Consider the following 22,847-nt stretch of genomic DNA (forward strand, 5'->3'; position numbering starts at 1 on the left):
CAGTTTAGCTTATAGATCCCCTTCCAAACCACTGTGGGAAAATCATGAGATATTAGTTTTCTTTCAAACAATATTCGTGATATCACAGCAGAAGGTTTTTTCACATGGTAAAATCACCTTAGAACCCACCACAATTCCTAAAACGAGTATGGTACCATCAACAAATGATTTATAATGTAACTAAAGTCCTAAAACCCTCTATTAACTACAATGCTTTTTAATGAGGTGCTATCATGTATATTGGTCCCAAGATGGCTGCCAACACTTCTTGGATGAAGTGCTGACAGCCAATCAGATCAGATGTGTGGTTAGGCTCCGCCCATATATATATATTTTTTTGAACCTAAATTACTCAAAATCCACTGGAGCACATATATTGAGACCTAGCAAAGGCACATCGGGCTAACAGTCCCTACAATTTTGCCAAGTTTCGTGCAAATCCATTCAGCCGTTCGAGCTAAAAGTGAGGCCAACCGCCCTATGGAAATTAACATGGGAAAAACGCGTTTTGGGACCCCCCTTTTTTCTCGGCCCCCCCTTGATGAAACCCCCCCAAATTGTCAGGGGCTGCTCAGAAACAAAATGTTCCATTTTCCTGAAAATTTCAGCCAATTCCGTCCACAAACGCCAAAGTTATTAGACATAGAATTTTCAAAAATCCCATAGAGAAAAAATCCTAACTATATATACCTACTGGCGACCGCCAGTAGGTAATATATATATATATATATATATATATATATATATATATATATATATGTATATATATATATATATATATATATATATATATATATATCAAAGCTTTCCTCTCCCTCACCTTTGAAGAAGACACAGCACTCGCGGGAGGAGGGTTCAGATTCTTTATTGCACCCTCAGAGAACCAGACGCGTTTCGGCTACTGTCTTTGTCGATGGTACCATCGACAAAGGCAGTAGCCGAAACGCGTATGGAGCATAGTGATGCTGTAAAAATCCAAGACCAGGAGCTGGAGGAGAAAGCAGCAGTGACCAAGGGCTGACACATGTGTGTTTAAACGGCTCCAGAATAACAGTGAATATTTTAAATGCCAGGAGACATTAACTAGTCCCCCATGGACATAACCAAGAGAGGTGGGAAGGAGCCAGTATTCGAGTTTCAAATCACGTTCTGGAATGAACAATTCAGTTTTGTTCTTTACTGTTAGTGGAATATTTTGGTGAAAGCAATGGTTATATAAGTGCATAAATCTGGTACTATATTAAATTAGTGAAAACTTTGACAACTGAATGGCTTACGTTCTATTTTTGATATATGTGAAGAGACCCTTGACAAAGCCAGTAGGCTTGCCTTTATATTAATGCATTCCAAGAATGTGTGTTAGCATATCGTGCTGGGGTATTGTGTTTCTATGCGTTAGGTCCTGCTGTTGCTCAAACAGTTAAAGGAGCCTCTCGTGCAAGGGGTCCAGTTTACATTGAAAGGGTCACTAGATCTGTCTTTTTCTGATCGTTTTCTCTTGTTCTCCCTCTGCAGTTTATGATGCTCTTAATAATGTGTCCCCATAAATATTTCCAATTACCAGCTTATAATTAATTGTTATTTTGTGCATCACATTTAGCTTTGTGTGTAATAAAGGATTCTTAAAAATATAATGGGAAATTATTGACTGGATGACTAAACAGCATTTTATCAAGTACTGTTTGTTGTTTGCAAACTTTTGAACCTCTACACCAGGCTTCATCCTCTGAGTAAGCTTTGGACTGCTCTTCCTCACTAGCCTCAAAGTGAAGTGCTTAAAGGGGTTCTTGATTCCCAATTTGGGAGCGACCCTTGACCCTGTCACCAGGTGGGTCTCCCCACTAGCCACCGCTCGGTCCTCCCCGTGCAGTGCCCTGTGCCTCACTCATCCGCTATTGCTCTCCTGGTTCCCGTGGTAACCTTGCCGTGGGATTGCTTTCTTTTGCATTTCTTCCCTCTTCTCATTTTTGTATCTGGTGTCCCCTTCTCCCTGTAATTTTCTCCCCATTTGCCTGTTGTACCCTGTGATCGTTTTCCTTTTGCATTTCTTCCCTTTTCTCATTTTGTATCTGGTGTCCCCTGCTCCCTGTAATTGTTCCCAGTTTTGCCTGCTGTACCCGCGTTGGTGTCCCCTTCGCTCCCTCTTTGCCTTCTGTGCCCCCCTCGCCCTCTGATTCCCGCCGCTGCTCCCTGCGGCCCTGCCCCCCCACTGTTCCCATTCGCCACCCCGCTCCCGCTTCCCAGCTGCTCCTCCCTCCCTCAGCCCCTCATATGGAGGCCGCCCGGAGAACGCGCAGCGAACGCGCTCAGTGGGAGCACCGATTGTGCGCCGAAGGCGCTCCAAAGGCAAGCCCGTCTGCGCCCGTCTGCGCCCGTCTGCGCCCGTCCGCGCATGGCCCGCGCCCAGCGCCAGAACTTCTGGCCCCCGCAGAGGCCAGCCCTCCCGCCAGAGTTACGACACCGCCACCCTCAACGCACTCAACACCGGCCGGATCCCCAGCTGCTACCAAGCCACCCCAAGACGCACCCACGGACCCTTCACCTGCCAATCCTGCAAATTCTCCTGCATCCGGACCTGTACTGCACCCGCCAAGCCGAGCACCAGCAGCAACTACCTGAAGTGCATCCTGCTCAACACCCGCTCCGTCCACAGACACACTGTGGAACTCTGGAACCTGCTCGACACTACGTTTCCAGACGTCGCCTTCCTCACGGAAACATGGATGAACGCCTCCTTAGCGCCCGACATCGCCTTCGCCATCGCCATCCCGGATGGATACAAGATCACCCGGAGGGACCGCGTCAACCAGACAGGAGGAGGCATCGCCATTGTCCACAAGAACACCATCCGCATCACGATCAACTCTGACGACACCCTCACAGCCGCCGAACATCTTCACTTCCAGATACACACCGACCCCAAGACCACACTCAGAGGCACCCTCATCTACAGACCCCCAGGACCCCGCACACAATTCAGCGAAGACATCGCAGACTTCATCAGCCCACATGCCCTCGCCTCCGCTGACTACATCCTCCTAGGGGACCTCAACTTCCACCTCGAGAACAACAATGACAACAACACCGCCGCCCTGCTGGACAACCTCGCCAACCTCGGACTCAAGCAACTGGTGAACACCCCCACCCACTACGCCGGAAACACTTTTGACCCAGTCTTCTCCTCCAGCAAGTACATCTCCTTCAGCCACTCCACCGGACTCCACTGGACAGACCACAGCTGCGTCCACTTCAGCTTCAGTAGGAACACAACTCACCACCACCCGCAACAGGCTCCCCGCAGGAGCTGGAACAAGATCACCACCGACCAGCTCACCACATCACTGAGCCAGAACCCTCCCACCAGCTCAACGGACCTCAACCAAGCAGCCAACAACCTCACACAGTGGATCACCAACTGCGCTGATGACCTCGCACCTCTGAAAACCCATCCCAGCGGGCCCGGCAGCAAGAAAGCCTCCTGGTTCAACAACGACCTCAAGAACTCCAAGAAGAACTGCCGTACTCTCGAGAAAGCCTGGCGCAAAGACCCGACTACAGACAACATGACCGCCCTCAAGCACGCCTCCCGCAAACACCACCAGCTGATCCGCACCACCAAGAAGACAGCATTCAAGGAACGACCAGACAACAACGCACACAACAGCAAGGAACTCTTCAGCATCGTCAAAGAGCTCTCCAACCCCAGCGCCGGAAACAACGACATCACTCCCTCTCAAGACCTCTGCAACTTACTCGCCTCATTCTTCCACAGCAAGATCGCCAACATACACAACAGCTTCGGCGCACAGACCACACACCCAACCACCGAACCGACGCCCCCCACCACCACCCTCCGTGCCTGGACCCCGATCAGCACCGAAGACACCATCCACACGATGAACACCATCCACTCCGGATCTCCAACCGACCCATGTCTTCAATAAGGCCGACTCCGTCATCGCACCCCAACTCCGGGACCTCATCAAGTCAAGTCAAGTCTGAATTTATATAGCGCACTACATACCCGGAGGGTCTCATCTGTTCCTTCAACACCGCCACCTTCCTGGAGAGCTGGAAGCATGCCAAACTCAGCGCCCTCCTGAAGAAACTATCAGCAGACCCCACCGACCTCAAGATCTACCGCCCCATCTTGCTCCTCCCTTTTCCTGCCAAAGTCATCGAGAAGACCGTCAACAGACAGCTTGCCGCCTTCCTCGAGACGAACGGATCCCTTGACCACTCGCAGTCCAGCGTCCGGGCCAACCACAGCACCGAGACAGCCCTCATCGCAGCCACTGACGACATCCGAGCCCTGCTCGACAACGGGGAAACAGCGGCCCTCATCCTCGTGGACCTCTCCGCAGCATTCGACACTGTCTGCCATCGCACCCTAGTGCAGCGCCTCAGCAACATCGGTATCCAAGAGAAGGCACTAGAGTGGATCATCTCGTTCCTCGCCGGAAGAACCCAGAGAGTCCGCCCCCCGTTCAGATCCGAGGCCACCGAAGTCATCTGCGGAGTACCACAAGGATCATCACTCAGCCCCTCCCTCTTCAACGTCTACATGAGCCCCCTCGCAGCCATCGCACGCCAACACAACCTCAACATCATCTCCTACGCCGACGACACCCAGCTGATCCTCTACCTCACCAACGACCCAGCCACCGCCAGAACCAACCTACACGAAGGGATGAAAGATGTAGCCGAGTGGATGATGAACAGCCGCCTGAAACTGAACTCAGACAAGACGGAAGTCCTCATCCTTGGATCATCACCCTCTGCCTGGGACGACTCCTGGTGGCCCCCTGCCCTGGGCAGCGCACCCAAACCAACGGATAACGCACGCAACTTGGGCTTCATCCTGGACTCCTCCCTTTCGATGACTGGACAAGTCAACGCCGTCTCATCATCATGTTTCAACATCCTACGCATGCTCCGAAAGATCTTCCGATGGATCTCCACAGAAACCAGGAAGACGGTCACCCAGGCACTCGTCACCAGCCGACTGGACTACGGAAACACTCTCTACACCGGAACCACAGCCAAACTACAGAAAAGACTCCAACGCATCCAGAACGCCTCCGCATGACTCATCCTGGACATCCCCCGACACAGCCACATCTCCGGACACCTGAGAGACCTGCACTGACTCACGTTCCGACTCCTCACCCACGCACACAAGGCCCTCCACGACCTGGGCCCCAGGTACCTCAACAACCGCCTGACCTTCTACACTCCCACCCGCCAACTTCGATCAACCAGCCACGCCCTTGCTGCCGTTCCACGCATCCGAAGAGCCACCATGGGAGGAAGATCCTTCTCCTACCTGGCAGCCAAGACTTGAAACTCCCTCCCCATCCACCTCCGTCAGACCCAAGACCACCTCTCCTTCAGGAAGCAACTCAAGACCTGGCTGTTCGAGCAGTAGTGGACCCCCCTCCCCCAAGCGCCTTGAGACCCTCCGGGAGAGTAGCGCGCTATTCAAATATCTTGATTGCTTAGTGGGCCTTAGTACAGGGGCCCCAGACACTGAAAGAAAAAGAATCCACTTTTTTTTTTACTTGGGCCCACTACCTTCTGCGTGCCCTACAACAAGGCCGTAATAGACACCCCGCAGCCCCTGCAGTGCGGGAGGGCCCCAGTTTTCTCTACGTGAAGGCCGCCCCCTGCAGCATGTCTCACTATGCAGCTGCAGTGTGCAATGGATCCTCAAAATGGACAGCTTCCATGGTGGATCAAACAGAATGGAAGATTGGACAGCATTCGTTTGAGATTTTATTACGAGTACTATGTATTTTCCCTGTGTGAGCCAAAAATAGATACGTTCGCTTCATTGTTGGTAATGTCATTATACTACAAACCTATGATTACTGTCAAACATCCTTTCTCTCAGTTTCTATGTAATTCTTCTTAACTGTGGGAAAGCAAGGCACCCCTATCACCGGGAATGTACCGCCCTCAGTTATTCCGAAGCTTTACCAACTCCCCCACTTTTCCGACGCTGGCCCGCACTTGACATGGCCCAATGTTAATGAACTTTTCAGATTGTTTATGATATATCCCCTCGATTGCCCCCCTATATATGTGAACAGAACACAACTATTACATATATGGGTTAAAGCACCGATCCAATATGGATGACATTTTCATTTCCTACTAACAAACACTTGTGTTTGTCCTTCTTCCATTTTCTCAGTTACATATGAGCTGCACGCGCAATCACTGATGTAACCCCTTTGTGGTTGGGTACTGAGCAAACTTGCCAATAAATATTGGTGTGAAGACACATTAAGACTCTGTGAGCATGACTTTACTGAATTTTATGCTTGATTGTAAATAACACCATCGCCCTTTCTATTTAGTACCCTTTCTGTAGAACTAAAACATTTGGGATTGAACAGTATGGCTTATTAAGACTTCCTGGATGTTTCTAACATAATTTTGATGATCTCTTGAATTATCATGGGTAACAGCATTTCCTCTTTACCTACTCACGAGATAGGTCCTCATGTTTGCCAATGAATCTGGAAATTTTTGTTGATATTTACTCGCCGGACTTCTGAGCTGTACGTGTATAGGACCAGGTTAAACTTTGAGAAGTACGAGCACCATTTTGAACAATACCCTTGTTATGTATGTCTTTACATGCTGTAGGTTTCTTCTACTGATCGATAACCTTGATCCATTGTCAGTATGGGACATGCGTTACTTTTTCATTGTTAGTCTAGCGTAAATTGGCCTCCTCCACTTGATATTGACGTCAGAGGTTCTCTAATAGAATTTCTCAGGATCACCAATACTTGCTTTTACATGTGGTAGGGTCTAGCACACCGCTATTCCCACATTACGAGTTGTGGCTCACGTTTTCCATAGTATATTTGTGGTGTTGACTTGCATGATGCTTGGTGTAGTGTTGATCTCGACATTCAATTTTTGCATGCACTAGCATGGCGCTTGCCGTGATGTAGATTTGCTTTTATATGGGCCTATGGGCCTACTCTTTCTGTGATGGAGCGCCACAGCGTAGGTACTGCTTGTATATACATGGTATTGTTTATTTCCACACCACTACACAGTCCAGTGCTATTTTAGATCAGTTTCAGGATATTGCTCACTCGAACAGGCAAAATTAGCATATTCACACGTCACTCACGTATTACTACTCTTACATGCTATTGTTCTAAAAAAATAATTTTTCTGAGACCTGATTAATTCTTTATTTCCTTTTTTAAATAAGGTATTTATTTCTGTTGTCATAATGATGAACCTGTATTCATAATGAATCGCAATGTTGTCGACCTAAAAACTCTCTGACCCTCTAAATGTGTACATAACATTCTTGGGTGCAGCAGTGTTCTGTTCTATGAATAAGTGATCTTTACTGTGTACATTATTGATGGTCACACAATGTTCCTTGCCTGTTTTCTCAGTGGTGTCAACACTTGTTGAGAATTACCCCCAGCGGTGTTCATTTTCCATATTTTTATTGTTAAAAATTAAAATAAAATGGTTTCTATATGCCAAATTGGTTAAATCCTGGATATTATTTTTTTCTTTCCAGAGTATTGGTTTTTATTTAATTGCTTAGGGATCTTTGTTCCTGAAACTATTGAATAATGTGTCAGGCGAAAGTTTAAAGCAACATGCAGTAAACAGAGTTAAAATAGAATTCAAAAATATGTAGCTATAAACGCATAACATTGAAAAACAAAAGTGACCAGCTTTACTTAAATATTTCCAAGTGCTTTGTGTAGTTTTTTTTTTAAACCAATGTAGTCTACAAAGCTGATTTCCTTTCTGTTACATAAAAAGATTAAGGGCATTCAATATTTTTTGTGGTGGACCCCCACACGTTTCACTACGCTCCTACCCTACATCCCTACGACCCTGATTTCTCACAGCAAATAAAGAATTTTACGTTTTTCAATACATGCAGAAGCCACATTTCCATCCATCACAATTTTTCTCTGAAGCTCTCTTCTGACAACTCTTGAGAATATCTAATCGAGTGCATAAAGGTTTATTTATTATTATAGTCATGACAGCTGTCTTTCACAATCCTAGAAGGGATTGAGTGTTCTCTGTCTTTGAACTATACTTACTTGCACCTTTAGCTATGTTTTCTGTTAAAAGAAAAGTATAGTACAGGGACAATCAAAGTATGACTCAGAGGCAGCTTGCAGCTAACATTCGGAAAGCAGTAAAATCGGCAAGCATTTATGTACAGGTTAATGGAAGTAAAGGAAAAGTTGCAAAGAAGGCTTTCTGCACCAAATCTTTAAAAACACCTTCATCTTTAAAGAAATTATGCAACAAATGAAAAAATATGATAAAATCTCTTCCTCTTCAAAATAAAAAAACTGTATTTCATAAAAATGTAATGGCGTAATATTGAGAATGCCCACTTCAGGGAAGAACTACTGAAAGTGACAAAAGAAATGAGGGAGGTAAAACCCATAAAAGGGAAAGATCTAATCTGGGTCTGGGTAGGTGACTTTAATGTAAACCTATGTACTAGGGAAACATGTGGCTTCCAGGAATACGGGGAGGGGGAATATGGGGATAGTAGTCACTTCCAACACAATATCAAAGGGGAAATTCTAAATGACATCATGGCCAAGTTTGACCTTGGGTTTGCAAATAGGCTATGCTCCCCTAAGGTTAAGTTTACCCCCACCTTTTTGGCAAAGGGACTCCATTCAACTATTGATTTTATTATCTTGCCGAATATGTATGGCGGTCGGGTGGTAAACTTCGAGACCCTCGCCATTGGTCTGAGTGACCACCTACCGATAAAAATTCTTGTCAGTATACCGGGAACAAAAACACCCTCACTAACTGAGACTCTGGCATGGACGCAAAATCTAGCGGTAGCACGCCAAAATGGCATTGCCTTAAAATGGAGCATGGTAGACCCTGAAAAAATCCTACAGAAAATTGTGGAAGGTGCTTTCCCTTCATTCCTTGTATGCTTAGAGGATAACCCTACAAATGATGAAATCTTGGAGGCATTTAGCAATATCACTATGAGCATACGGGGAGTCTTGACCAGGACTTGTTCAAGAAACAACAATACTCCTAAGGGATGGTTCGACACCCAATGCACCAAGACACATAAAGCCCTTAAAATGGCCTTAAATGAAACAATAAGGGACCATGCTACGATTAGAAAGGCATATAATTTAGCAAGACACCAAAGAAAGAAGGCTACTAAGGAAAAAGCACGACAAGACTTAACGAATGCTGCGGAGAGCAGAGATCCAAAGTTATTCTGGCAGGTAGTTAACTCACCATTTCTTAACAACAAAGTGGGAGCTAGAATGCAGATTGCCATCGACGAAAAGTCGTGGGTGGACTTTTACTCGAATGCATATTGTAACTCTCAAGATGAGCCTCAATTAGAGAGTAATCACTGCCCTATCCCAATGGAGTTTAACTTAGAGGAGGTGGTGACGGCTATAAATTCCACTCAGAATAATAAAGCCCCGGGACCAGATGGGATCCCAAGTGATCTCTACAAAATGAACACTGACCTCTGGGCACCAGTCTGTCTACGAGTAATGGGGGCCTGCTGTGCAAAAGGTTTTGTTAAAACATGGGTAGAATCACTAATAATCCCAATACATACAAAGGGTGATAGGGAAAGCCCATCAAATTACAGACCAATATCACTCTTAGATTCACTAGTGAAAATTGCAGGCAGAGTGGTTCTGACTAAATTACAGGCTTGGGCAGAAGAAAAGAACATTCTGATGCCGGTACAATATGGATTTCGGCCAGGGATGGGCACAGTGGAGCAAGTTTTACATTTTGTTCTATTACAGGGGATATATACTAGAGCAAAAGAGGGACGTTTTTACGCAATTTTCGTCGACCTTTCCTCGGCGTTTGATTGCGTAATACACAATAAGTTATGGGAAACACTAGAGGAGATGAAAGTGGACCCAGCTATTGTTCTCTTCTTGAGACAATTATATTCAAATGCTACCGCCAGGGTAAGGTTTGGGCTGGGGGGAATGCACCAGGTCTTTCCGCATACAGAAGGGGGTGAGGCAGGGCTGTGTGCTGGCCCCATTCCTTTTCTCACTATATACCAACAGCCTAGAGAAGGAATTGGGTGCCAGCAACATTGACTCGCCAAAGGTTGGAAGCAGGCAGATCATCTCCCTTTTGTATGCGGATGACGCCGTGTTAATGGCAAGAACGAAGGTTGGCGCCCAAAAAGCATTAAATAAATACGTAGATTACATGTAGGATAGGGGCCTTAAACTTAACGCTAAAAAGTCCTTTGTGATGGGATCTGGCAAAGGCGGAGCCAGATGCAATCAACTTAGTGTGGCAGGTTTTCAATTACAAGCTACGAAAACATTTCCATACCTAGGAGTTACAATCGAGGCAACAGGGGCATGGGGCCCCGAGGTGAAAAATAGATCTTTAGCCTTTAAACGCTCGGTTGTGGCTGTAAAGCATTTTGCAAGTAAATTGGGCAAAAAACAACCAGAAATCATGCTCAACATATATGTGGCTAAATGTAGAAGCATTGCTCTTTACGGAGCAGGGATATGGGGGTACCAGGATGTTTCAACGCTCCAAATTATAGAAAACAATTTTTTTCGATACCTTCTGTCCCTCCCGAAAAGCATATCAGTCTACAATTGTCATATGGAACTAGGAATGGAATATTTGACAGACCTGATTAAAATCCAGCCAATTTTGCTCTGGAGGAGAATTTGGGCGACGCCAGAATTGGGCCTAAATCGAGAAGTAATTAACGACGTTATGGCCCTTGACAATGTAAAAAGTATCAAATGGCTTGAGTATGTGAGGAATGTTTTAATGGACATTGAAAGGCAAGAATGGTACTACAAACCTGAACTAATTGGGAAAATCCCAAAGAAAGCCCTAAAAAAAGTTTGTATGGAGCATTTCAACATTTTAAGGCTTGGGAGTGAAGTCAGTAAAAGATCTGTGCTCGAACACCAGTCTTTGCTGACTACTTACAAAATACAACCATACTTAACCATCGTGACTTTGGGGTTTGAACGCTTTGTCCTGACCAGATTCAGGTTCAACATTTTTCACCACTCTGTTTCATACCCAGCTAAAAATGACTGGAATAGAACTCTGGCTCCCTGCCCATGTGACAATGCATCCACCCAGACCACCTTCCATCTAGTACTGTTATGCAAATTGTATAAGAAAGAGCGTGCTAGATGGTTAAAACAATACCTGAGAGGTGGGGCTTGGCGGCAATGTAGGCCAGATTATCTGAATCTGCAACAACTAGGAAACCCTCTGTGCATAAAGACTATGACGATGTTTTTAAAAAGTGTTTTGAAACGACGAAACTCATTATGAATTAATAATCATTCGATTAATCACTCCAACTGATTTAATACCTTTTTAACCTATTTATTATGTGTACTTGTAAAGATATATTTTTTGTATGAATTGCTTTTATGATTTTTAATAGGTGAAAATCGAATAAAGCTTTAAAATTGAATTGTAATGGTGTTTTACTATAGTAATTCAAAGTATACCACTGCATTGAAGGGCTTTTATTAAAAGTGTTAGTTTTTAAACATGAACATAAACATTCATGCCTTCTCTTTTTCTGACAATAATGCCTTACGTATACAAAAGGCAAGGCATTTGGTATGTGCATCCTTTGGGTGGCTTTGGTTGTTAATATAAATGGAACTACATTATAGTTTACTAAAACAAACACAAGAAAGGGTTTTGCGTAGCGCACATTCTGGTCTCATGAATTTCAAGGTGCTTTTATATATGATAATGAAGAAAAATTAAGCAAAGTGTAATAAAACAATTTCCTAGGATCAAAACATTTTGTAAAATTGGGACGCTGTGATTGATCCCCAGTTTTCGAGTTTCACATTGTGCTATTCAGCCACTGGATGGGTATCTGTTTCCCGCTCTCATTTTACATAAAAAAGTTAATGATTTTTCTTAATTTTTGGGTGCAAGATGTTTGAGAGTGGATGACACAGAGAAGGCACATGAAGGCTCATCTCATTTCGGGTTTGATTAGCCAAGAGAACCTTTATCTGAGCCAGAGTCAGGGATCTGGCTGAGGCTTGGCTCAAATGTTCACTGGCTCTCCACCTCTATCACATAATGGTAATTAAGGGAAAAAAGGTGTAGGAAGGATATGATTTGACTATCAAAAAACAATTTAGTGAAGCAACACCGTAATGCAGGACTCCAGGTTTGAAAAGGGGAGACCTCTCGGTCACCCCGAACGTATGGCTGGGTGCCCGATCCCCCAGGAAACCTTTGCGGGTGGGGGGCATGTCCCGGCCGGTATGCCCATAGCGGCGTGGTTGGAGCACGCTCCCGCCGCCTAAAAGGGTTGCTAACACTCGGCCGGAGGTCCGTGCACTTCTGGGCGGGATGGGGATGCTGCCCTGCCTTCCCGCTGCATGATAAAAGGCGCGGGAATCCAGGCAGGCGTCCTCTTGTTCCTGCGCTCTGAAGGCTGCCCCACTCGTCACTCGTGAGCCCTCAAGGGAACGAGCTGCAGTTTTTGAACGTGTAATCGTTGTTCTTTCTGTTTCAGTCGTCAAGGCGTAGCTGGAGTTCGAGTCGTTACTGGAAAGCAGGCAGAGACAAAACAGAACGCAGATATGCCTGGTAAGAAGAGTGGAAAGAGCTCCGAGATGGAACGAATGCTGCGCACACTAGTGAACCAAGTGTCGGCGATGGACAGAAAATTCGGTAAAGTAGACCAGCTGGGTCGCGGACTAGCGGCCCTCCGGAAACAAGTGGAGGCCCAAGCGGGGCCCTCAGGGCGACCTAAGAGGATTGTGGGGCCTGCTTTGCCAAACATTACCCCAGGGGGGGATAAGGGGAAAAAGAGGAAGGGGAAAGTGGGTCCTAGCGAGGCCCTAGTCCCGATGGAGGGCCCGCTGGTCCCAGTAGCACCAGCGTCCAGCCCGGTACCTACAACGGATGGGGGATTGCCAATCCCTGTGGTTATCACACCGCTGGATAATGACCAAATGCCTCCCGAACTAGCGCTTCAGTTGGCGGCGGTTTTACCCTGGTTGAAGAAGGGAGCGGGGGGATCCGCGGCTGTGGAAGACCCAGCCGAAAAAGGTAGGCAGATTGTCGAGCAGCTCAGGCAGACAAGGGGCGCTGGGGCAGCAAACGTGCCTTCTATTTCTCCACAGGTGGCGAACTTGGCCGCGGTCGAAAACCGGAATAAGTCGACGGACACGACCGGAGGTACAACACAGACCGGTAAGAGATTGCTCCCAATAATGGGGGAGGGCGCTGTACCCTCAAGGCGGGAATACTTGGCGCAACATGTTCCTATGGCAACTAAAGAAATGGTGTGGGCAAACAAATGTATCAATATGTTTTCCTTGTTGACAGACAATCGTGAGTTAGAATATGCCAAGACTCAGGAGGATTTATGGCACCCCAGTGTATGGAGGGCAAAAAATTGCAGAATTCAGTGTAGAAGAGTCTATGATGAACTGGATCAGGGCTTTTTCTATTTTTGTAGCAATTATGGGTGAGCGAACACCAGAACTGTTGGGAAACCTTGCTTGCTACCAGAGCAGGATCACGGGCTTCCATGAGAAGTATGTACGAGAAGAATGGAAAGGGTATGACGTGGCATTTAGAAAAGCGAAAGAGTTTAATGAAACATTGACTTGGGATTGTTTGGATACTGTATCTTGGCATGCTCAGTTCTTGCCGGGCGCAGCGGGTGGATCAGGGTCGAGTGCAAACGGCTCCAGGGCCTTTCAGCAGAAGCAGCCACAGCCCTTTCGACCAACCTACTTGGGAGATACTCAGTCTAGATCGGGCGGGAATGGAAATAGGCGAGGGGTATGGTGGGGTTTCAACAAAGGAACGTGTAGCAGGCCGCATGGAACATGCAGGTTCAGGCATGCCTGCGCAGGTTGTGGTAATACCTCCCACCCCGAGACTAGCTGCCGATCCAGAGGCAATAGTACAGGACGGAAAGGGGGTACCAAACAGGATTGACACATACCCCGGAGGTCCAAACAATCGCCCGTGGATATTCTGGCTTTGACTCCCTGGCTGAACAAATACCCTGATCATGTGTCCGCTGGGATAATGCGAGATGGCTTCGCGTATGGCTTCAGGATCCCGGCGGGTGATTTTCCGGGGGGCCCCCTCATGCAGAAACCAACTGTCCGCTAAGCACAACCCGGCGGTGGCTGCCACAAAAATCGCAAAAGAGGTTCGCTTGTGGCGGGTTGCAGGACCGTTCGGTGAACCACCAACGGCCAATTTTGTGTGTTCCCCATTAGGGTTAGTTCCCAAGAAGGAGCCGGGAGAATTCAGGCTCATTCATAATTTATCTGCAACAAGGGGAGCTTCCGTTAATGAGGCGATCGATGCAGACATTTGCAGTGTGAGGTATGCATCATTCGATGACACAGTGGTAATGTTGAATCGCCTGGGCCCCGGTGCATTGTTAGCGAAATCAGACATTGAATCCACATTTAGGTTGCTTCCGGTGCATCCCCAGGATCAGCACCTGTTGGGTTTTGCATTTCAGGGGAAGTACTACATGGATATGTACATGCCGATGGGTTGTTCAATTTCGTGTGCCTATTTTGAAATGTTTAGCTCATTTCTGGAGTGGGTATTCGCAAAGGCCTCAGGGCACCAACATGTGATGCATTATCTCGATGATTTCCTGTTTCTCGGCCCAGCGGGCTCTCGGGACTGTGCACGGGTATTGCGGGGTTTCTGCGTGCTCATGCGGGGTTTCGGGGTACCATTGTCGCCAGGTAAGACGGTGGGTCCGACTACCTCCCTGGAGTTTCTGGGTATCGAACTAGACTCCGTGGAGGGTTGCTTCCGTTTGCCGGCGGAGAAGATCGCCAAATTCAGGGCCTCCTTGTTCCTATGTCTCCGGAACGACAAGGTGACACTGCACCAACTACAGCAAACAGTGGGTCAGCTTAACTTTGCATTGAGGGTTATACCGATGGCTCGCCCCTTCTCCCGATCAATTGCCCAGGCCATGGTTGGCCTAAAGGAAGGGCACGATCGTACGAGGCTGTCAGCAGAGGTTCGCCAGGACATGCTCATTTGGCTGGTATTCCTGGCCGAGTAGTCTGGAGCAAAGCCCCGGCCTCGTCAGCAGAATTGGGTTTATGGACTGACTCTGTGGGCAGTGTTGGGTTTGGCGCGATCCTTGGTAACAGATGGTTGGCCCAGAAATGGCCAGCATGGTGGGAAACAAGTGGTTTGACGAGCAACATTGGTTTTCTATAGCTATTCCCCATCTGGGTAGCGTTGTCGGCCTGGCCAAAAGAGTTCCGAAGGTTAGAAAAACTATGAGGGTCCCTGTCTTTATTGTGGTTGGTTAGACACATTAACCATATCTCCTGATTAGGGTTTCCCTTTGGACATTAAGATAACTCTTTATCACCTTGTAGTAAATGAATGGCTAGTGAATATCCAAAACCAAAGCAAAAGCAAGTGCAAAGTAGACAAAAACCATAGGATCGCTTGGGATTAATAACACTAAGCAACCAAAAATTTGTCAAAATTAAAACATAGATTTTATTACCTCCCGAACGGGTTACAATCTAAAACATGTTAAAATTAATAAAAGCCACCAACAGTGACACAGTCATATATTTATATGCAAACAAAGGTAAAACAATCATGTACAGTCAAGTGAGAAAAAACAGTTGACGCGGCGTTTCAGTGCTTTATCTGATCTTCACACCTTCTTCTTCTTCAATTGACTTGACATCTGTGTTTCTATTGGGAAGAGTGTATCAATTCTTTTCCACTGTTATGCTGAATACTCAGATGTTTTACTCTCATTTGAGCTTCAATATTAGTGAGCCAATGTTCAATATGCACGGAGGGGCCACCGTTGATGCTGGGGATATTTCATGAGACAGTTAAATTCGAGGTCTACTAATTATCACGAAGGCATTCCAGACAAGAGCACGGAGGAGCAGGGAGGCCGTATCTTTCACACAAGACTCTCTTCATAAATCAAAAAAGAGAAGTTTTGTTTCGACAAATATCGTCACGTTTAAGAAACCCCATGACGAACCTGAATTAACAACAGGTTTTTAACTGTCTCATGAAATATCCCCAGCATCAACGGTGGCCCCTCCGTGCATATTGAACATTGGCTCACTAATATTGAAGCTCCAATGAGAGTAAAACAGCTGAGTATTCAGCATAACAGTGGAAAAGAATTGATACACTCTTCCCAATAGAAACACAGATGTCAAGTCAATTGTTAATGTCCTGAAGAAGGTGTGAAGATCAGATAAAGCACCGAAACGCCACGTCAACTGTTTTTTCTCACTTGACTGTACATGATTGTTTTAACTTTGTTTGCATATAAATATATGACTGTGTCACTGTTGGTGGCTTTTAATAATTTTAACATGTTTTAGATTGTAACCCGTTCGGGAGGTAATAAAATCTATGTTTTAATTTTGACAAATTTTTGGTTCCTTAGTGTTATTAATCCCAAGCGATCCTATGGTTTTTGTCTACTTTGCACTTGCTTTTGCTTTGGTTTTGGAAATTCACTAGCCATTCATTTACTACAAGGTGATAAAGAGTTATCTTAATGTCCAAAGGGAAACACTAATCAGGAGATATGGTTAATGTGTCTAACCAACCACAATAAAGACAGGGACCCTCATAGTTTTTCTAACCTTAAGATCCCCCTCCCTGTCATATACTACATGGGACCCTCCTTTCTTATTGTACAGAAGAGTTCCGAAACCGCTCAGTGATATTTTGGTCTGATAACATGACTGTAGTCGAGTGCATTAACCAGCAGGCAGCACGCTGCAAGTGGATATTGCGGTTGTTGAAAGAGATTGTGTTGAAATGCTTGAGACTAAATGTACAATTCAGGGCAAAACATGTGCCGGGAGTACTGAATAATGCAGTGGATGCAATCTTTCGTTTCAAAATGCAGGCTTTCAGGGATTGTTTACTCTCAGCGGAGCTAGTGGCAGTGCCATTTCCCGAAGCGCTATGGCAAACAGGCGCCCCGGACTACAAAACCTTGTGGCAGCCAGTTTAGTGCCCAGGACAAGAAAAGCTTATGAAGGGGCGTTCCGCTCGTATTGCACCTTTTTGGGCCCTGAATGGGAGAATAGATGGGGTCAGGAGAGGTCCTTTACCCAATTTTTAGTGACACTCATGAGGAGGGCCGGTCGGTAGCAACCGCCAGTCGGTATAAGGCCGCCATAACGTTTATGGCTCAGCTCCAGGGGATTAGGGACCCAACAGATAGTCAGAAAGGCGCTGCGCGGCTGGCGGCTCCTAGAGGGTCGCAAAAAAGGATACCAGGCACCCGATAGGTTTTGACAGATTGACCTCCTTGTTAGCTAAACTGGAGGAGACATGCTCCTCACCTAGTGAGGTCGTCCTATTCCGGGCAGTATTTGCATTGGCGTTCTATGGGGCCCTGCGGGTAAGCGAACTAGTGGCTGCCAACAAAATGGATATCGATGGGGGTCGCGCAGGGACCAGATGCAAGTGAGGGGGGATTCCCTGCTGATCATGATAGTCAGGTCAAAGACAGATTAGGAGGCCCAGGGGAATAGCATTGTTTTGCAGCGCGCTCTGGGTAGTCTCTGTTGTCCAGTAAGGCATGTTGAGGCCTACCTAAAACAAAGGGTGACGACATGGGGGGGCCTTGCTGCGACATGCTGACGGCACCCCGTTGACAAAAATTCAGTTCCAGAGGGTGCTGGCAATCACGATTGCAGCTGCAGGCTTGAACCCGAGTGATTTTGGGACTTATTCATTCAGGATAGGAGCCGCTACAGAAGCAACGGCTGGGGGTCTGCGGGCAGACAATGTTAAACAATTAGGCCGCTGGACATCGAGTTGTTTCAAATGGTACGTGCGGCTGCACATGTTGTAAGTTACTGAAGACGTGCACTCACGCTTGTTGTCTTTTGTTTGGATTACAGTTTCACGAGCCTGTGACGCAGGGCGGAAATTGGGACCGGCCCAGTATCAGCTAACCACCACTTCAGGAACAAGGAATGGAAGGCGAGTGGTCTGGGTCGTGGGCCACTCATACGTGAGGCGGGCCGCGGACATATTCAAGACAGGTGATGCGATCCACATATCTGAGGAATATGGTTTCAGGGTGTCCTTCCATGGGAAGGGCGGTCTATGTATTGACCGACTGCAAAGTTTTGTGGAAGAACTGTTAGGGCGGCACAGGTCACCGCCATCAGTAGTCATAGTGCACGTTGGGGGCAATGACTTGGTAAGGTTGGGCAGATGAGCTTTAATCGAGCCCATAATTTCAGCAGTTAGTTGGTTAGCAAAGATGCTCCCGGGGTGCACAATAGCGTGGTCACACATGATCCCGAGGAGGGTATGGAGGGGTGGATTGTCCACGACAGCGTTGAGCCATTCGGTAAAAAGGGTCAACAATAAAATGGAGAAATTGTTTCGCTCTGCTCATCATCAAAGCATACCTCATGGGTGCATCTGGGGGGACCACTGTTATTCAGACGATGGGGTACACCTATCCAGGGTGGGGAATGACTTACTGATACGGGACATGATAGCTTGGCTAGTGAGATTGAGGAGACATGACCATAAGGAGGTGTGGGGGGGGCAGATAGTCGGTCAACTATCTGGCCTGTGGCGGTAAGGTCATGATCGGTGAGCAGTGATTTCAAGGTCCCTAGTGGGGGTGCCACCCATTATGGATGGGAGCGCCCAGGGGGAGGCGGCCATTGGCCCCTCCCACGGGGGGCGGCACCCATTATGGATGGGTCGCCCAGGGGGAGACGGCCATAGGCCCCTGTGGTATTGGGTTCTCCAGGCCTACATACTCCGCAGAATACCCTCTACACCATAAGAACTGTTGGCGCGGAAACTAGAAAATGTAAAAGACAAGTTTATTAAGACCCCATGGGGTGGTGGTACATTCCTACAGCACCCTTCGGCAATGCAAGAAGTATAACACCAAACATTGGTGTAAGTCCTTCTTTTATACAGTTTTACAGACATTAAAAGATGGGCGGTACATGGTTACAGAGTTTTAGGTACATATATGGTCATTTTTGGAACACAGCCAACTCATAGAAGGGGTTACAACACCACTGGTCAGTTTGGCGGAACATTCCTAAGTGATGACTGGTCAGTCGGAACTGCGCATGTGCGGGCTTGACCGTTACTAAAAACAGCCTGTTGCTGGGCAAATTCAAGTGGTCAATGGTACAGAGAAAGGACTAAAGGGCATGCTGACCACGAGGCGACGCATTCTCTAAAATGGCCGCCGTAACATACAAAATGGTGTTTAACAACTATGGTCAAGATAAGGGAAGAATGTGTAGCAAAGCTAAATGCTAACCCAGCCATTGTCAAATTATGACAGACGGCCCTTTTAGCGTTTAGCTGAAGCTACCTCATAATGGACATAATCGGGATACTCATCTTCTATATCGATAGACATAATTTGGGCCACTTCTTTATGACTCATTTGTTCATTTTTGACAAAAGCTCGTCTAGATGGAATACAAGCTGATAAACACATAGAACACAATGCAGGGCCACATTGAATACATAAGCATAAGAAGAATAAAATCCCAACTATTATACATAAGATCGTCAGTAACTTCCAGCCCCATGTACTAAGCATTGACCAGAACCACCCCGAAAAGGTCCATGTACCATTGTCAGGATGTATTTCAGCAGCAATTTTATGTCATTTGGATATAGCGTCATACACAGATGGTGAATTATCTGGCACATAAACACAGCAACTACTTCCGATAATACGGCATGCCCCCCCTCGATCGGCTAGAACTACATCTAGAACCATCCGGTTCTGGAGCGTTACAATTCTAGAGATCTGAAGCTCCTCAGTTAAATTCCCTAATGCAAAAGCAGTATCATTGGCAACAGCTTCAACTACACGAGTTAATCGTCGTATTTTCCGGCTATTCAGAGCAGCTCCCACAAAGGAAAACAAACCCAAATTGAAGTCAACATATTGTTGCAACGCAGTATCTGTTTGGTCTATCTCGTCAAGAACTACTGCTCTTTTAACTCTGTTCAATATAAAATCGTGGTACAACACATAATCATTATGATACATGGGCGGAGCAATGAATACAGGAGGCAATACAAAAGAGATGTAGCATGTTCCTAACCATCCTAAAGGAAGACGATGATAACCTTTATTACCACATATAAAGTACGTATTTCGGGAGGCTATAAATGAAATGCCATTCGGGGTATCAAAGGTAAGAGTGGTGTTACATTCACTTCTGCCAACTGGGATTGTACCTTTATTACGTACACAGAGATCGGCTTTTGTATCAATGACATTAATAACATGAGAATTGGACATGTTAACATTTCAATGATTACTGTAAACTCGTGGTGCAGACACATTGTCCGGGCGGTACTCTTCCCATTCGAACTTAGTACCTTCAGCTTGTGGATAGCCGTCTCGATCATTGAAACAGATTTTGTTCAAACGGAAAAGAAGGCCCCCTTTTGTTGGCCAGCGCAAAGAGAACAGGAGAGTGTACCAGGCATTGCAAGACCCATTATGAGAAAACGGTAGTGGGATAAGCGGTGTGCCACCTTTCTTCTGATGCCCAGGCAACATCCCACATACCCAACAGTTAGAAGTGTTCGTCATATTATGAGTGTGATGCAGAATTTGAATGAAGCTATTGTTCAAGTAAGTCTGTCGGTGCCGTTCTTCATGGTATGGTAAGGTGAAATGAAAATGTTCAGATGGAGCCGGGGTAGTCGGCAGCAAATGTTCTCGCACAGGTACCACAAGTTCTACTACCCAGGCTATCACAGCTATTACCACAATTGTCAACACAAATAATACAGCACCAAGGATTCTTTTGTCTCGTACTGCAGAAGACGTCATAGTTCAAAAGTTCACAATGTCTCAAATATACAACTAAAAAATAAAAAAATATGAGTGCTGAGCTCCGAGGTAGCCCTTGTTTTCTTCTCCGGGGTAAGACAGGTGTCGCTACACTTGGCAGAACTGATCCCCCCCCCTTGAGATTCCTGGCTTCTGTTTCACAAACCTGGAGCGGTAACTCAACCAGTCTCGCACCAAAAAAATCTTCTTATCGTGGTCGCAGATTGTATCTCTCTCGTCCAGAAACAGTGTGGTCCGGGAAGGCTCCCTCCGATTCGGCAGACATTACAGCTGGGCTCTTCTCCTCGTCCAAGATGTCTCGGTAGTCAGACAGCGCAGTCGGGCTCACCAGGTCCGGAGAGACACGACGGCAGTGAGTAGAGTGCACCCACCGCTTCCTGTTGGTAACTCGCACAGCCGTTCGAGTTGCGAGCAATACCTGCTCGGGGCCACGCCACCTCGGTTCCAAGCTGTTCGTCCTCTCAAACGAGCGAATCATCACATGGTCGCCAGGACGAAGATTGTGAGCCTCTCCAATGGAGTTGTCAGGGAGCGCTTCTCGAACCTGTTGGTGAATAGAGAGTAAATCATTTGTTAATCGTGCCAAATAATCGTTCATCATTATACAAGGCACATCATGTAACAATCGAGGCTTAGGAACTCCCCATATATTCATCGGCCTTCCAAACACCACTTCATAAGGTGTGAGGCCAGTTCGGGAATGGGGCACTGATCTAATAGAGAGTAATGCTAAAGGCAAGGCATCCGGCCACTTCAAAGACGTGGATGCTACAATCTTTGCTAACTTTAGTTTCAAAGTAGCATTGTACCGTTCAACAAGACCCGCTGACTGAGGATGGAACACAGCATGAAACTTCTGCTGGATTCCCAATCCCTTCAACACGTACTCCACAATTTTCCCAACAAAATGGGGACCATTGTCGCTCCACAAAAATTTGCAAACGCCATATCGAGGGAAGTACTCCTTGAGCAAAACCTTAGCTGTTGTCAGAGCTGTATTATCCTTCGTGGGGAAGGCCTCAACCCATTTGCTGAAAGCACACACCACCACTAAGACATACTTAAGGTTATTGCAACGCTCAAGCTGGATGTAATCCATTTGCAGTACCTCAAACGGTGCAGTAGGTGGAACGAACCCTCCTTTCGGAGTATGCGTCCCTTTTGCAGGATTGTGCTGTAAACATATCAAACAGGTCTGCACTACTCTCTTGGCCGTATTGGCAATCTCAGGGTGCTCCCAAACTCGCGTTAGCAATCGAGTAATTGCAAGAGCTCCAACATGTGCCAACCCATGTGTCATCTGGACCATCGCTTGCAAGTAAGCTGCAGGCAATTTCCATCGTTCCATATCTTTACTTCGCCAACAACCCTCATCATCCAGCACTCCCTCTGCTGCCCAGGTTGCAAGTTCTGCTTCAGTCGCTGATTTCTGAATGTCTAATATCTCTGCTCTAGCATCGTGCCATCGCTCAGCCTGCGACTTCACTACATACATTGGGGAGTCATTTCGTGACATAGCCGTTTGTCTTGCTATACTGTCTGCAAAGGCATTACCTTGTCCCACTTTGTCAGTGACCTTTTTATGTGCACTGCATTTTATTATCGCCACTTTCTTTGGACAAAGTAACGCATTTAGGAGGTCACGCACTAGCTCTCCGTGCATAATGTGTACTCCATGCGAAGTCAAAAACCCACGTTCTCTTCAGAGTAGGCCAAAGTCATGTGCTACTCCGAAGGCGTACCGGCTGTCTGTGTAGATGTTCACACATAAGCCAGCACTCAATTCGCAGGCTCTTGTCAAAGCTATCAGCTCCGCTGCTTGACCCGATTTCTGTGGTATTCGTGCTGTTTCTACTACTGTCTTAAGTGTAGTGATCGCATATGCTGCAGAAGTTGTGCCATCTGG

Source organism: Lissotriton vulgaris, chromosome 10, assembly GCF_964263255.1.
Source record: "Lissotriton vulgaris chromosome 10, aLisVul1.2, whole genome shotgun sequence".
Lineage (NCBI taxonomy): Eukaryota > Metazoa > Chordata > Amphibia > Caudata > Salamandridae > Lissotriton > Lissotriton vulgaris.